This window comes from Lactuca sativa, chromosome 5 (assembly GCF_002870075.4).
Source record: "Lactuca sativa cultivar Salinas chromosome 5, Lsat_Salinas_v11, whole genome shotgun sequence".
NCBI lineage: Eukaryota > Viridiplantae > Streptophyta > Magnoliopsida > Asterales > Asteraceae > Lactuca > Lactuca sativa.
Window position 1 is genome coordinate 99,841,394 of NC_056627.2, and position 15,435 is coordinate 99,856,828.

The window sequence follows — 15,435 nt, forward strand, 5'->3', positions numbered from 1 at the left end:
CTGATTTCCATTGTTTCCGACAGGGATGTTCGGTTTACCTCTCGTTTCTGTCAGAAGTTCCACGAGGAGCTGGGCACGCGGTTGCACTTCAAAACAACATTTTGTTGAATTAATGTCTAAGTCCATAACTATAATTGGTAAGACTTGACCCGACCCGACATGGTCCATTTGGGTTGCATGGCATCATGCATTTGGATAGAGTAAAATGAGAGAAATAACACTTAAGGTTTATTAATATATTATAAGTTCTAATATATTAATAAGATTATTTAATTAGTATTGATCAAGAATTAATTTGGAATTAATTAAGTGATGAAGGAGAGACTAATTAAATATATGGGTTGATTGTGTAAATCATTCACTCTTATATATGTGGGCTTGTGATCTAAGATTCCTTATGTTGGACTAAGTCCATGGGGTAACCCATGGATATGCAATGGAGGTCAAAATCCATGGAGCATAAGGAATGGGTAAAGTTATGAGCTACATGCTGTAACCCTAATAGCCAACATATAAAAGAATCTCACGGCTCAAGCAATCGTGCACTAGTGTGTGAATCTGAGGGCTAGACGATCTCAAGGAGTGGTACATTTCTATCAAGTCATTTCCATGTGCATTTGGTGTTGTGTGAACCATTTGAGGTGTCACACTTGGGGCACTAGGCACTCAAGCTTCATGAAGACAAGTTACAACAACAAGGTATGTATTCTAACTTGTTTTATTACTCAAGTATCATAGATTATATGCTAGATAGGGTAATACCTTTGAATATTCATATTTACATGTATAACATAAAAAACATAGATCCAAGGTATTTAGGGTTGCATTTACATTTAGGAGTGTTAGAATGATCAAAACCCAACAGTTGAATCAGAGCCATGGGTTGTTCTTTGTTATATTGATGCAAATGTCTAAACAATTGAGACTATGATTACGACATCCCTTTTCATAGTTCTGGAATTGTTTAGACACTCCTGTGAGTTATCTAAGGGGAGGTATATGATTTTGATAAAGTCTTACAAATCAATCTAGTATCAAAAATCTGAACGTTGGTAAGAAAGTCAATAAAGTATGGATTTCTAGAAGTCTAGTAATTTCTGGATACATGTCAAGGCTAGTGGGAGCATAAGTGTTATGCTAATAATCATCATGTTAGTGGGAGCATTATAATTATGATAAGTATTCCAAGACAACAATGTTAATTATAGAAAACAAAATTTTCAATTTTTGAGGTTCTACGGGTTGAAAAAGTTGTTTTGCTATAATTAATGGAGAGGAAAATATACTTCATTTCAATTCTAAAAAGCTTAGATTGAGATTTTAATCATCTTTAGTCAAGAATATATATGAATTTTATGTTGGTTTGGTTCAACTTAAGAAAATTCATATACATTGCATTCTCAAAATTCGATTATCATTATGGCATCCCTCTTCATAGTCAAACTCTTTAGAACATGGCAAATAAGAAATATTGTAGAAAAAGACTGATCTAGAATCAAGTCTTTATATGAAACATCATGAATCGTGTCCCATTTGCTTTGGGTACAGGATCGATTGCATGTGCTATAATATTTATCCTTTCTAAATTCTTCCAAATGCTCAGGGCATTAAGAAGGGAAAAGTCTAGAACTAGATATGACTAAAATGATTAAGAAATTGTCGACAACAATATAAGGTTTACCAAAGATTGGTTGCTCAGGGATAGTTGGAAGTATAGTGTTAATTTTGGAAGGACCATGTTGACATATTTTGAAAAGAGGCAACTCTTGTTTAGAAGTGATAGTCAAAATGGGAATATGGGAAAGTGAAAGTTATTCAATAAATTTGTGTAAGATTAGGAAACTTAATGCAAGAAGGATGTAACCATGGAGTTGATCTCCATTGGAATGCTCTGTAATGTTTGTTGTCAAGTTTGTGTGACTTTGTGCATAATCATTACAAGAGGATCAATGCATATAAGTTTAGAATCTAACAGATTTTGGCAAATGGCATGAATTTGGAATTCTTGCATTTGTGGTAGGGATTTTGGACTGTGAAATGAGAATCATTAAAGTTATGTTCAATCGATATATTTAGAAAGTAAAGATCATAGACAAACATAGTGTGCATACTTGGTGTATGGCAAAGCTATTGTTTAGAAAAACATAGTGTACATGCTCGGAGCATGGGACAACTAGTGTTTTTTAATTCAAGAATAAAGTTGATAGCTGAAACAATATGCAATGAATAATGTGTAATCATATGGTGATACATAAAAGGTTTTTTTATTTATATTCATAAGTTCTGAGACCATATTGGATTCAGTTATTCTTGTTTTTCATTTTGCATGTTTTGACTTTAAGAATAACTAGGTCGTTCTTCCTGAATGACTAAGTTATTCAAACCATCCACAGTCGGTCATATTTTGGAAGTAGATATGAATCAAGACTGTCATGTGTTGGGCTTGTAGAGGTCTAAGATATTGGACTAGGTGGTGCTACAACACTCATGATTGCTCATAAGTTGTGAGTATTGGATTCGACCCGCGCTCATTCAAATTACTTCATGGATTTTATCATGAGTGGTCATGAGACGATAATATCTTATATTCTTCAAACCTAGAGATATGAATTGTTACTATGAGTTGGTTATACATTGATTGCACGAAAACGCATTGGTAACTCGATGTTATAAAACGTACCTTTGTGTATGATTCAACAAGTAGTAGAACAAGCCATATGAGTCGAAGTTTATGCATTCCTTTTACCTTCGGGATAAAAGAAATATCTGTGGGCCGCTCGATGATTTAATGATGATACATGTGAGTGCTTGGCCAAGACAAGTTTTATTTGATTTGTTCAATCTGTCAGTCATCATGAATCGGAAATCGGGAAACAACAAATGGACAGAGAGAATGATTTATAATCCATGTCTCAGTCCATATGATATCTAGAATGGAGGAATATATGATCCCTTATCTAATGGACAAGTCATTGACAAAGGTCAGAGATCATCGGCAAGGTCAGAGTTCGATAGAAGCTTTTGAGAGCTATGATTTCTAGTCGGGTTATGAAGTCATACTTGCAATAATAGTTTCAGACTTATCCAAGTGGGAAACTATTAGATTAGTTTGTAAGTCCATAACTATAATTGGTAAGATTTGACCTGACCCGGCATGGTCCATTTGGGTTGCATGGCATCATGCATTTGGATAGATTAAATGAGAGAAATAACACTTAAGGTTTATTAATATATTATAAGTTCTAATATATTAATAAGATTATTTAATTAGTATTGATCAAGAATTAATTAAGTTATCAAAAGGAGACTAATTAAATATATGGGTTCTTTGTGTAAACCATTCATTCTTATATATGTGGGCTTGTGATCTAAGATTCCTTATGTTGGACTAAGTCCACGGGGTGACCCATGGATACTCCACGGAGGTCAAAATCCATGGAGCATAAGGAATGGGTAAAGTTATGAGTTACATGGTGTAACCCTAATAGCCAGCATATAGAAGAATCACATGGCTAAAGAAATCGTTCACTAGTGTGTGAATATGAGGGCTAGACGATCTCGAGGAGTGGTACATTTCTCTCAAGTCATTTCCATGTGCATTTGGTGTTGTGTGAACCATTTGAGGTGTCACACTTGGGGCACTAGGCACTCAAGCTTCATGAAGACAAGTTAGAACAAAAAGGTATGTATTCTGACTTGTTTTATTACCCAAGTATCATAGATTGTATGCTAGATAGGGTAATACCTTGGAATATTCATATTTGCATGTATAATAGAAAAAACATAGATCCAAGGTATTTAGGGTTGCATGTACACTTAGGAGTGTTAGAGTGCTCCAAACCCAACACATTTCACCGCCAAACAGACGGCCAGAGCGAGCGGACTATTCAGACCCTCGAGGACATGTTGAGGGCGTGTGTCATGGATTTCGGTGGGAGTTGGGATTCCCACCTACCGCTTGTGGAGTTCGCCTACAACAACAGCTATCATTCCAGAATTGGCACCTCGCCATTCAAGCTGTTATACGGGCGGAGATGTCACACCCCGATTATTTGGGGTGAGGTTGGTGACAGCGTGATGGGTCGGACGGAGGTGGTGTTGTACACTACCGAGAAGATTCAGCAGATTAGGTAGCAGTTGCAGACCGCTCAGAGTCGGCAGAAGAGTTACGCCGACCGGCGCTGATCCGAGTTAGAGTTTCAGGTCGGTGATATGGTACTCCTAAAGGTCTCGCCCTGGAAGGGTGTGATCCACTTTAGGAAGAGGAGAAAATTGGGTCCCCATTATATTGGGCTATTCAAGATCATTGTTAGGGTTAGCAACGTGGCTTACATGCTAGAGCTACTAGAGGAGCGTAGTCGGATCCACAACACTTTCCACGTTTCGCAGCTGCAAAAGTGCCTTATGGATTAGGAGGTGGTGGTGTCGCTTGATGATATTCAGGTCGATGAGCGCCTGAATTGCGTGGAGAGGCCAGTAGCCATACTGGAGAGAAAGATGAAGCTTCTGAGGAACAAGGAGATACCTTTAGTAAAGGTACAGTGGGAGCATCGGAGGGGGGCCGAGTGGACGTGGGAGCCAAAGCCAGAGATGCGGGAGCATTATCCGGAACTATTCACCACGGTAGACTTCGAGGACGAAGTATAGTTCAAGTGTTGGAGAATTGTAACGCCCTAATTCTGAAGTATTGAAACCCTAAATCCTAGGTTTTTGCACCCTATTTAAAGGATCATTGGCCTCCCCTAGCCTCCCTTTTACTACTTTTTATCCCTCTCAAACCCTAATTGAGTGTGTGTGTTCCATTTGTGTATTTTTAAGTTTGGAAGAGGATTTTGGAGAAAAGAGCTTCGAGATTAAGCATCCCGAAGCAAGGAGGTTAAGGGATACGAAATCTATCTTATTTGGCATTTTCTGGAAGGTATCAAATCGCTATCCTGACCTCATTTCATTTCTAGATCCCTTTTGGGCAAGTTTTAGGGCTTTCCTAGTATGTTTCGAAGCTTTTCTTGTGTATAAGCTAATATTTGAAGTTGTAACTTCATAACTGAACTCTCTTGGGATTCTAAGTCCATAAAGCTTCTAGCTCTTGCAAGGATGAGACTCTCCTAAGGTGTAAAGCTCCATTAGAAGTTTAGATTGGTCATTTACAGCCTCCAGGGCCTTGCGTGCACGTAAAGTTTGCAACTTTACGTGATAAACGTGCCTTAGAAGCTTGGATCTATAATTTGGGACCTTGGCATGACTTATAAAGTGTTTGCATGGATGAAGGTATGAAAGGGCTCGAAGAGTTGCATAGTCAACTCGGTGAGCCACATGAAGATGGCCATGTACTCGACGAGTTGGATGAACAACTCGGCGAGTCCGTTGAAGATTGCCTTGAACTCGGCGAGTTGGCTTGGGTTTCTCTCAACCTTTGGACACGTATGAAGACTTGGCGAGTCAGAGAGTCTAAGGCACCAAGGCCGGCCCTTTATGGATTTGTATCCGGATTATTACATGATATGTTTATTGTTTTGCATCCTGGTAGTTAGGATGGTGATATGCTTATGCTTAGTAACCTGGTTTGGTCGATATCCTGGTTATAGGATTATGCTATGTTAGTGACCTGGGTAGGTCGGTGTCTAGGTTATAGGATGTTGCTATGCTATTTGATCTGCTAGATCGATTTGATTGTTACTATGATAGCATATGATATGTATGTGCACATGTTTATTTGATTGGGGGTTGGGTTGAGGCGGTCCTGCTTTGTTCTGAAGGAAAACACACCTAGGGCGGTCCGGATAGGCTGTAGGCTCGACGTAACGGTCCAGACATGCCGAAGGCTCGGAGAGCGGTCCATATAGACTGAAGGCCTGCGAGGCGGTCCAGTCAGGCTGAAGGCTCATTATGCGTGCTGTTTGCTTATATGATTTTATGATATTGTTATGAGGTTGGTATTTTGGGGGTAGCTCACTAAGCTTTCGGGCTTACAGTTTCAGTTGTTGTTTCAGGCACCTCTGGTGATTGCGGGACGGCGAATGCATGATCGTACCGCTCTTCCTACTGTTATGATTTTTATGATTTGCTACTAGGATACTCTAATAATTAGTACTTTGAAAACAAACTATATAATGTTAAATGGTTTTAAGTGTTTTGAAAAAGTTTAAAAATTGTCTTGAATTTTATGGGTGTTACATTTTCAAAGTAACATCTTGATCCAAGATCAATTTCTTTTGAACAAAAACTTGCTTCTGTTTTGAAATTGGTTTTTTTTGTTTTTGAATCCTTTGAGTAAATGAATTTGGAAAAAAGTGTGAATTTTCATTTTTCACTTGTGTTGAATTTTATTTTTTCTATGAGATCTGGATGAATTGATAAACTTTCGATAAACTTTATGAGATGAAGAACAAGATGCAATATTCTTTTGATTATTAACAAAACATGATGGATTTTCTTTCTGTTTCCATTTTTTTTGTTTTTCTACTATTTTTTTTATCTTGTATTCATTGATTTTATCTTTTCTTTCTTTAATTTTTCATTTTGAATGCGATGATTTTCCAACTTTTATTTTCCTTCACAACAACCTTTTTTGAATCTTTTTCACAATTTCTTATTTATCCAAAAAGATTTCTTTCGAACTAATTTTCTCAGTTTTGGTTCCATCTAAATTGTCAACCATTTGTGAACCTTTCACAACATTCAGTGGTTCCGAAATGTATCTTCCTTTGGTGTTACAGGAAGTCTTTTCTAAAAGAGCTTTCGTTTCCTTAACATTGTTAATTGGTTTAGACCAAAAATAATCCTCACAAGATTTAGAATTATTATTCTTGACCATCGATGTTAATTTATACGTATCACTTTTTCCCAGTCCCTTCTTAACAAAAACTTGATTCGTAGTTGATTTAACTTTTGAAAAAACAACTTCTTTTTTATTTAAATTCTTGAAACCCTGATTATCAACAATCTTTTCATATTCATTTTAATTTTCATAAAACAGTTTTCTTTTTGGTTCAACAATATCTTTCACAAAAAAAAGAACAACCAAATTCATCTTCAATAAAAATTTCACTCATTCCTCCTTCATCAAAATAAAAATCATTCATACAAGACTGATTTTCTTCCGATTTTAGTTTCTGACATAATTAATGAGTTATACTTATCCATTGAATTTCTTTTGGCATGTTGTTTATCATCTTATGTTAAAATATTTTTCATCATCAAGTTTTTTTCTTTTGATTTTATGAACTCCTCAATCTTTTCCACGCCAACTATAAATGATTCATGTAAGGATTTAGTTAACGAAACCACAGACTCATATTTATAACCTTTAGCATCAATTTCATGTTCCTTCAACTTAAGAAAATCATTTGATGAAAATTTTCATCTATCTCTCAAGTCAAGTAGAGTTGAGAAATATTATTATACAAACGTCTTGCTATTGAAAGAAAATATTATTTCTTTGTTTCAACATACTTCTATTATCTTTCTTCAACCAGTTCTATATTCAAATCTTCAATTTTCAATCTCCTTTCCTCATTCTTAAAAGCAACCCTGATAAGACTATCATCAAGATTAGAAATTTTAATAGGTTCCTCTTTAAGCTTTAGCTAAAATCAAAATTCATAACATGTAAATTATTTAGTTCAGATCATAATGAGAAACAAGAATAGCAGGAGATTTAAGAATATTATATACCTTCTCGATTACCTTCTCACTGTCTGCAACGTGCTTCCGAACACACTTTGCTGAAAAACAAACATCTAACTTGGCTCTTTCATTAGTGAAATAACCCTAGCTCATTCAAACTCATACTTCCTACCATCAAACACTTTCCTTCCTTCACAACACTTTCTTCTTTCTCACCCTTTGCTTCTTTTGCAACAAAGCAGTTTCCATAGCTTGGTTTCCTGACCACTTCATCTTCCGAGTCGGTTGACCAAACAACACTTTTTCTGTGGGTATAGATTTGTCATGCTCTTATATCAATTGAGAGTAATAAACTTCATATTTAACTCTCTCATTCTTATCATGTAGCTTCTTTAGCATGCATTCTTTTGAAAAATGTTTTCTCCCATTACAATGGTCATAGTTATATATGGAATCACCGAGAAGTTTTTTCTCCAACTTTTCCTCCTCTTTCTAATACGACTTACTCTTAAGACTTCGTCCTGAATTATCATATCTATTGAACTTGTTACCATAAGAGCTTTGATTTCACCTATGAACTCCTCATCGGTACTACCAGAATCCGTATTATCTTCAATCACTTTTGATATCTTATTCTTTGACCCTTCTTCTTTCGCAAAAAATCTAAGGGATCAACATTTGGAATAATTTTTGCTTCTTTGAGAACCTCTTTCTAATGTGATTTCAGAATTCCTGCCATCTTAGCAAGAGAATAGTCCTTGAACTGTTCATGATCTTTGATGGTTGATGCAATAAATTTCATTCGAAACTCAGACCATTCAGAAAAGTTACTTTTTGCTCAATGGGTTTCCTACTTAATTCATACTTAATCCTTCTATTTAACAAATGGTTAAAACGATTAACAGTTTGCTCAATAGTCTCATAAGGTTTCTACTTAAAATCATTCACAAAACAATTCTTAAAATCGTTCACAAAATCATTTTTCAAAACCATTCTTAAAATCTTTTGTCAAACAATCAACATAACCATGTTCAAAAAGGTGGTCAAAAACATTTTTAACAGAATCAAAATCGTTCTCAACATGGATCTCAATTTTGTTTTCAACAACGTTATGAAAATAATTTTCAACATAGACCACATCAATATTTTTCAAAAACAAATCAACCAAAACCCACAACCAATTTGACTAAGAAAAACGAACCTTTTAAACCTATTGATCCATGTTTCCCAAATCCAAAATCGACACAAATATGAAAGTTTTCCTTTTTTAAGGTAAAAATAATGTCGATAAATTTAACCATTGGTTTGAGTACATGGGAAGAAGATATCAATCCAAAGAGTTTACTCAAGATCAAGTGAAAGATGATTATGGAAATTACTTGTGTGAATCAACTAATAGGGGTGCTTCTTCACAAGAAACATTGTCGAAGCCATCAAAATGGAGTGAAGTAAAATCCAAAAAAATTATGAGTTTTCAGACTGTAAAGTTGAAAAATAGAAAGTTAGTGTTGATGCTTTAATGTCAAATGAATATGTTTCTTTACCAAAGACTAATGAAGTTGTGTTAGGTTTCGCATTGTGTTGCTATGTCAAGATTTGTATGCGAACTGGTTTCCCAGTTGGGTCTGTATTTTTGTTAAAGTCTTCATCTTGTTGGTGAGTCTATTTAGTTTTTCTCTTATTTTAGGTTCCCAGTTCTGAACTATTGGCATAGATATTCCTTTCCAACTTCCTTTTATGCCTAGATATAGGGATGTATGATAGTTGAGAGTTCCCTCATTGTACTAAATTGAGATCAAGTTCTCTCTAATGAAAAAATGATCTTATTTACCTCTTTGTGTTTATAATCATTCATTCTAATCCTAATGGTCTCGTTAACAAATTAGAATATATTTTGTTCCTCAAACTCTTACATGTGGTATCAAAGTGGGTGAGTTGTGAGCTATTTTTAGAATCAAAAAGTTTTTCAAAGTTCTTCGTGTTTTCTTTTCAGATATCTACTTCAAATTTTTTCTATCATTTCCGCATTTTGCAAGTATTCATATTAAATTGATCATAAATTCATTGTTCAAATATACTTTTCAATTAGAAATATGCTTTAATCTCACAGATCTAATGCTAGTTTCGTTTTCTTTCATATGCATAAGGAGATATATGCACATTTAGCAAGACTTATTATAAAATTCGTTACTAATACCCTTGTCATTAACTATGATTAAATATTTTCTCATGTAGCTATGATTGGATCAATATGAACATTAGTTACCATAACTAGATATTCTGATTACGAGATATGTATAATATAATTCAAGAAAATCCACTTTCCTTGAAAGACATCTACCTACAAGTATATATATATATATATATATATATATATATATATATATATATATATATATATATATATATATATATATATATATATATATATAGATAGCTTAGCCTAGAGATTTTCTTAATCCATGTTATCCTAAAAAATGTATAAGGCTTAATATCAACAACAATATATATGATTATGAATTACCATTGGATTAAGTATTCATTATGAAATGATGGTTAAGTTTTGCTGGTATGAGGTCCAAGCAAAACATAATTGCATAATATACTAAATAAGAATACACTATTACTTCAGAAGTTGAAATCTAATATGATTGGATGCACAAGATCATTGTAAAACTAAGTTTAGTACTTCCATTCAAGGATAACCTAGAAATCTTTTATGTGTTCATGTTAATACTTAATCAAGCTAAGGAATCTTAGTCATATCATAGTACAAATAGTATTCTCAAAGATATTTGGCTATACATAAAATAAATTGAATTACGGAGATGATCGTATTCACAAAATTCACACAAATAAAATTTAGTCAGACCTAGTAATAAAGTCTTCCCTTAAGCTAAGCATGGATAGACAATCTTGAGCTATAGGAATTTGTTATTCTAGAAATGGGATTTGTTTCGGATTTAATATTTGGATACTAGATTGTTATGCCGATAACTCTTATATTATTTTGATATATTGTGATTAAACATCACATTAATATATTTTGTGTTGTCTTTTAACATGGTTAAGCCAGGAATAATCTTTTTTTCTAACAGTTCATAAGCAATTATAATTATTGGAGGAATTATGAAGTAATACTAACATGAATTGGATTGGTTTACTCTCACAAGATGAAAGTAGGCAAGTGGCTGTAAATAAGATTAAAAGGTACTTATTGGAGAACAGTTACTGAAAGTGCCCGCATTTACATCACTATATAGATCGTTCTCATGAATGATGTTTGATTAAAAGGTTCTATCTTTGTATCCTTAATATCTAAGGAAGATAGTGGGACTTAAGTAGAGGGAGTTTTGTACTTTGATATGGTCAAATATTGTGCCTTAACTAGGAAATTATAAAATTCATTTCAAGGTATGGTGTGAACTTTGCAAAAGGCTTCTGTAGTCAAGATGAGATTTGTTCGTCTCATGTGTTGAGAGCTAGATATCTAATGCACGTTACCCCAAGTTAAATTCCAAATGAAATTGATTGTGAAATAAGTCTCATTATTTGACAAGATGTCTGTAACAAAGGTATTACTGATAAAATTTCCGTATACATCAATTATGTTAATCTATGAAGACTCTTGTGCATGTGGGAGATTGAAAGATCTATATGCTGAAGAATCATTATAAAATGAGATTGCTAATGACATATGATCCTATAGGGTCACACTGTAAGTCCACATATCCAAATGCAACTAGTGATCAAACACACAATCACGCAGTAATCAATATGAATAAGAAGGAGTAGATACAAAGGATAATCCAACAATGCACATGTCTATTAGGGCTGCAAACATTAGGTACAATTGGATAAACACACATGACTATTATTTTTCTGACACATCTGAAACCTATTTAAAGGGAGCAACCAACCGCAAACACGTTCACGGCCATACACACGTTCACAGCCGTGAACACCCATACAGTCGCAAACACAACCGTACACCCATTCATTACATGACCAAACCCTATCAAGATTTATACTAATTGATGCCTAACTTACACCAACAAATTATGACCTAAAAGTCTCCCCCTTGGTTTGAGGCTAGCATAAATTTCGTCTTTCTCGACGACCAGCACATCAGATCTTCCCATAGCACCCAACCACATCTTCTTCTCAATGATCTCCGCTATCATGCTTGTGAACTCCTTGGCAGCAGCCTCCATGATATCCTGATGGCATAAAATATGATATGCAGTCAAAGTGTGAATGTCCATTTCACAAAACCAAAGCAGGTCCTTCTTATCAACGAGACGAAAGATACCATCTTTGAATATCATTACAACAATAGTTGTGGCTTCATCGAAAAGCCAGTACCGCATGTTGTGTACCGAACCATCACAAAAGTTCTTGACAATGGGAATATTTGTCATCTGCTTCATTGGAGGCCACATTACATTCTTGAAGGACTTGTTGGTGATAGAGTTAAACACATCTTTGGCTGTCTTCAAGAAAGATTCAACGGTCTTCATCCCATCAAATCCTCTCCTCACTTGGTTCTCTAAGAAGAGTTTAAAATCACTTCCACGAGGATCATTGGAAGGGTTGGAGAATGGAGCTTCAGAAAGCTAAGTGAGGTCCACCTTGGTGAAGGAAGAAAAATCATTCTTGTCCGTGTAATATTCCAGATTATTACTTTTTCATTTCACCATCCAATAATTGTGTTTATAACGAAAGCCCCACATACTAATCCTTGACCGGTCACCATATTTGTGTTTGAACCTCTTCTTTTCAATCTCAGTCACTGTTAGTTGAGGCTGGTCTCCACAAAGATTTTGATTAGAGTTCTTCATGAAGAGCCACATTCCCCTCTGTTGTGAAGTGACTTGATTCCCAACTCTTTTGATTATAATTCTTTGATTGGCTTTCTACGGTCCTTTTTCAAACCAGTCAACGATTGTAGTGGTTCTGACCGGAGGAGTGTCATCAAGCTAATCAGATTGTGATGTGTTGGCTAGGGCAGATTGAGAAGTATGGTTTGCATTTGGATCTTAGACTGTGGTCTTGAACTTGTTATCAAATTTAGCAATAAGCTTATTCTTTAAGTTGTAATATCCAGCTATCAAGGCTCCAAGGTTGACTTGAAGAGCAAATGTTTGTTTTGACTTTTATGCATTTTCAGCTTCAAGCTCGGAAACTCGAATGTCGAGGTTTCCAATCAAAATGTCTTTTTCAATAATCTTCTAGTTCATTACTCCAATCCCTGCTCTAAGATCATCAATCGATGGGTCCGCTCCCCCTAAATTTCCTTCCCCTATAGATATTCCTTTTTCCGCGAGGGGAAGGGTCGGAATCGTTTTGCGCCAACAACCTAGTAAGCTTCTCAGAGGCAGCATCAAGTGCATGAAGTGGTGGAGAGGAACCCCCAAGAATTGAAGAGATCCCGACTTCATGAGAAGATCGAATAACACTTGGACGTTCTTCGGGTGTTGGTTTGGTAGGTGTTGCAGTAGCATCGGTTTGTTGTACAAGTGGTGCTTATTACCTTACAAGCACTCTCGGCTTGGGATCAACTTTTATTCATTTAATTGGTGGTTGGGAGGCTTATGTCAGAGTGAGATCACTTTTAGATGGCAAGGCTGTTGGAATAGCAACTGGAAGGGGAGGAATCCTTGAAATTGTATCCATATTAGTTAAGGGTCGGCCATCTAAGTTAAAGTAAGAGGTGTTGCCTAGAGAATATCACCAGATCCCTCAATCTCCATTGCCATTTCTGCAACATAATTGACACTGATCAATACCAAAGAATAGATCATCATTATCATAACCAGTTAGGTCACCAACAATATCCATATCCTCTTCATCATCAGCTTCATCATCATTACCATCATCCCCTTCTTCATTAACTCTTGGAACATGTTCCTCAACGATGATTGCAACTGGAGGAACATGCTCATATTCATGATTTGAAGCAGTGATAACATCGTCTTCAATTTCTTCGTCATCTGAGGATTCTTCAGACTTAGTTGTATCACTAACTTTTGCGAACTGACCAAACTACACCAATGGAAAATTTCCTTCAAACATAAATTTCCCTTCGATTCTGCTTCATGAGACCAAAAGAGTTGGATCCAAGGGACTTCAAATCTAAGGTTTCTCCTTTTCTTTCAAGCTCCAGATATTTTCTGTTGAATATCATTTGTAGAAACCACGGGAACACAAAAAATCTATCCTTCCTCTTTCCTTCTAGATTGCCTATCATTTCTTTCAGGATGTATCTTCAGAAGTTGAAATCAAGACCCGTAGCGAAAGCAGCAATAGCACCTATGTTGAGTAATGAAATATCGTCAGCACCAGCTCTCCTTCCTGAGATGCAGCTCACGAAAACATGAACAAGGAACCTCCAATAAGGAGGCAACAACTTCTTAACGGTGGGAGGTAACATTCCCCTATAGCCCATTCGCTCAATGATTTCCTCAGTTTGTTCCATGGAGATCTCTGTTGGAAACCATGACTGATCATTGATCTGTAACACTTCACGGATGGTTTGCTCATTCACTATGATCTTCATTCCCTTAACAGTCGATTCTACAGAGTCTGCACCATCTTCTCTTTTGTGCACAATAGCCTTTCTCCAAAAATTCTTTACAAGGTCTTGATAAATGATCGGGTTTGACATGAAAGCATAAGCGAGGCAACATCTCTTCAATGCATGAATCATGGACTTGAAGTCATTGTGTGCAGCTGGTGGATCCATCAAGAAGGTGGCAATGTTGTGATTGTCTGAAAATCTTAATTCTACCATTTTGATATTCACCAACCAAGCCAAGTGAGAAAAAAAAAGATTTAAATCATTAAAAATTAAGTTTTCTCAATTATCAAATAGTTAGGCTTTAATTTTGAGTTTAATTAAAAAAAATGAATTCACGGTCAAAAGAAGGTTCACGACTGTAAATAGGTTCACGGCCGTAAACACTTCATTAGCCGTGAACGCTTCATTGGCCAAAAATCACTTTTGATTCAATCAACAATCAAAATATTGTCGATTCTTGTCAAATGTAGCATGAATGGGATCGGCTTTGCATTACCTACAAGATGCAATGAACAATTTCGGATGATAAACACAAAGCGATGCCAAATTGAAAAACAGTTAGAGAGAGAGAGAGAGAGAGAGAGCTGTTTGGAGTTCACATCCGTAAACAATAATTGAGTCTGATGTGGGCTAATGGCCGAGAACACAACCTTTTATACCTGGACCCATACCCGGTCCAATATCCACGGGCTGCAAGCCCAAGAAGCTTCAAATCTAAGCCCAATACTCAAAATTAATTATAAATAAAAAATTTTGAAGACCTAAAAAATTAAATTAAAATAAAATAAAATCTAAAAAATTTAAACTACACTAATTTTGACTAAATTTTTAATTTTTTACAAAAAATAAAAATAAATATAAAATAAAATAAAATAACACAAATTTCCTTTTGCCACTGCTAAAATTTCTTTTTGTGATTTTGGGATCAATGTTTTTGGACAGTCTTAATCTGTTTTTCAGTACCTCCACCTTCGTGAGTAGATCTGGTGAATCTCCGGTATAGTGGTCCACTTAAACACGAAACATGATGAAAAATGTGGACATACTACAAGTGACAAGGCATTTGACCCTATGATCATAAATAATACTCCTAGAAGACCATTTAGCTGACAATGGCCACAGATATTGTTGTCCAGCTAAATTTAGCAGCGAGATCTATAAACAACCTATTGAATGATCAATTTTAGATGTATTAGACTGTGTTTCCCGCTTCCTGACATACACCGGTG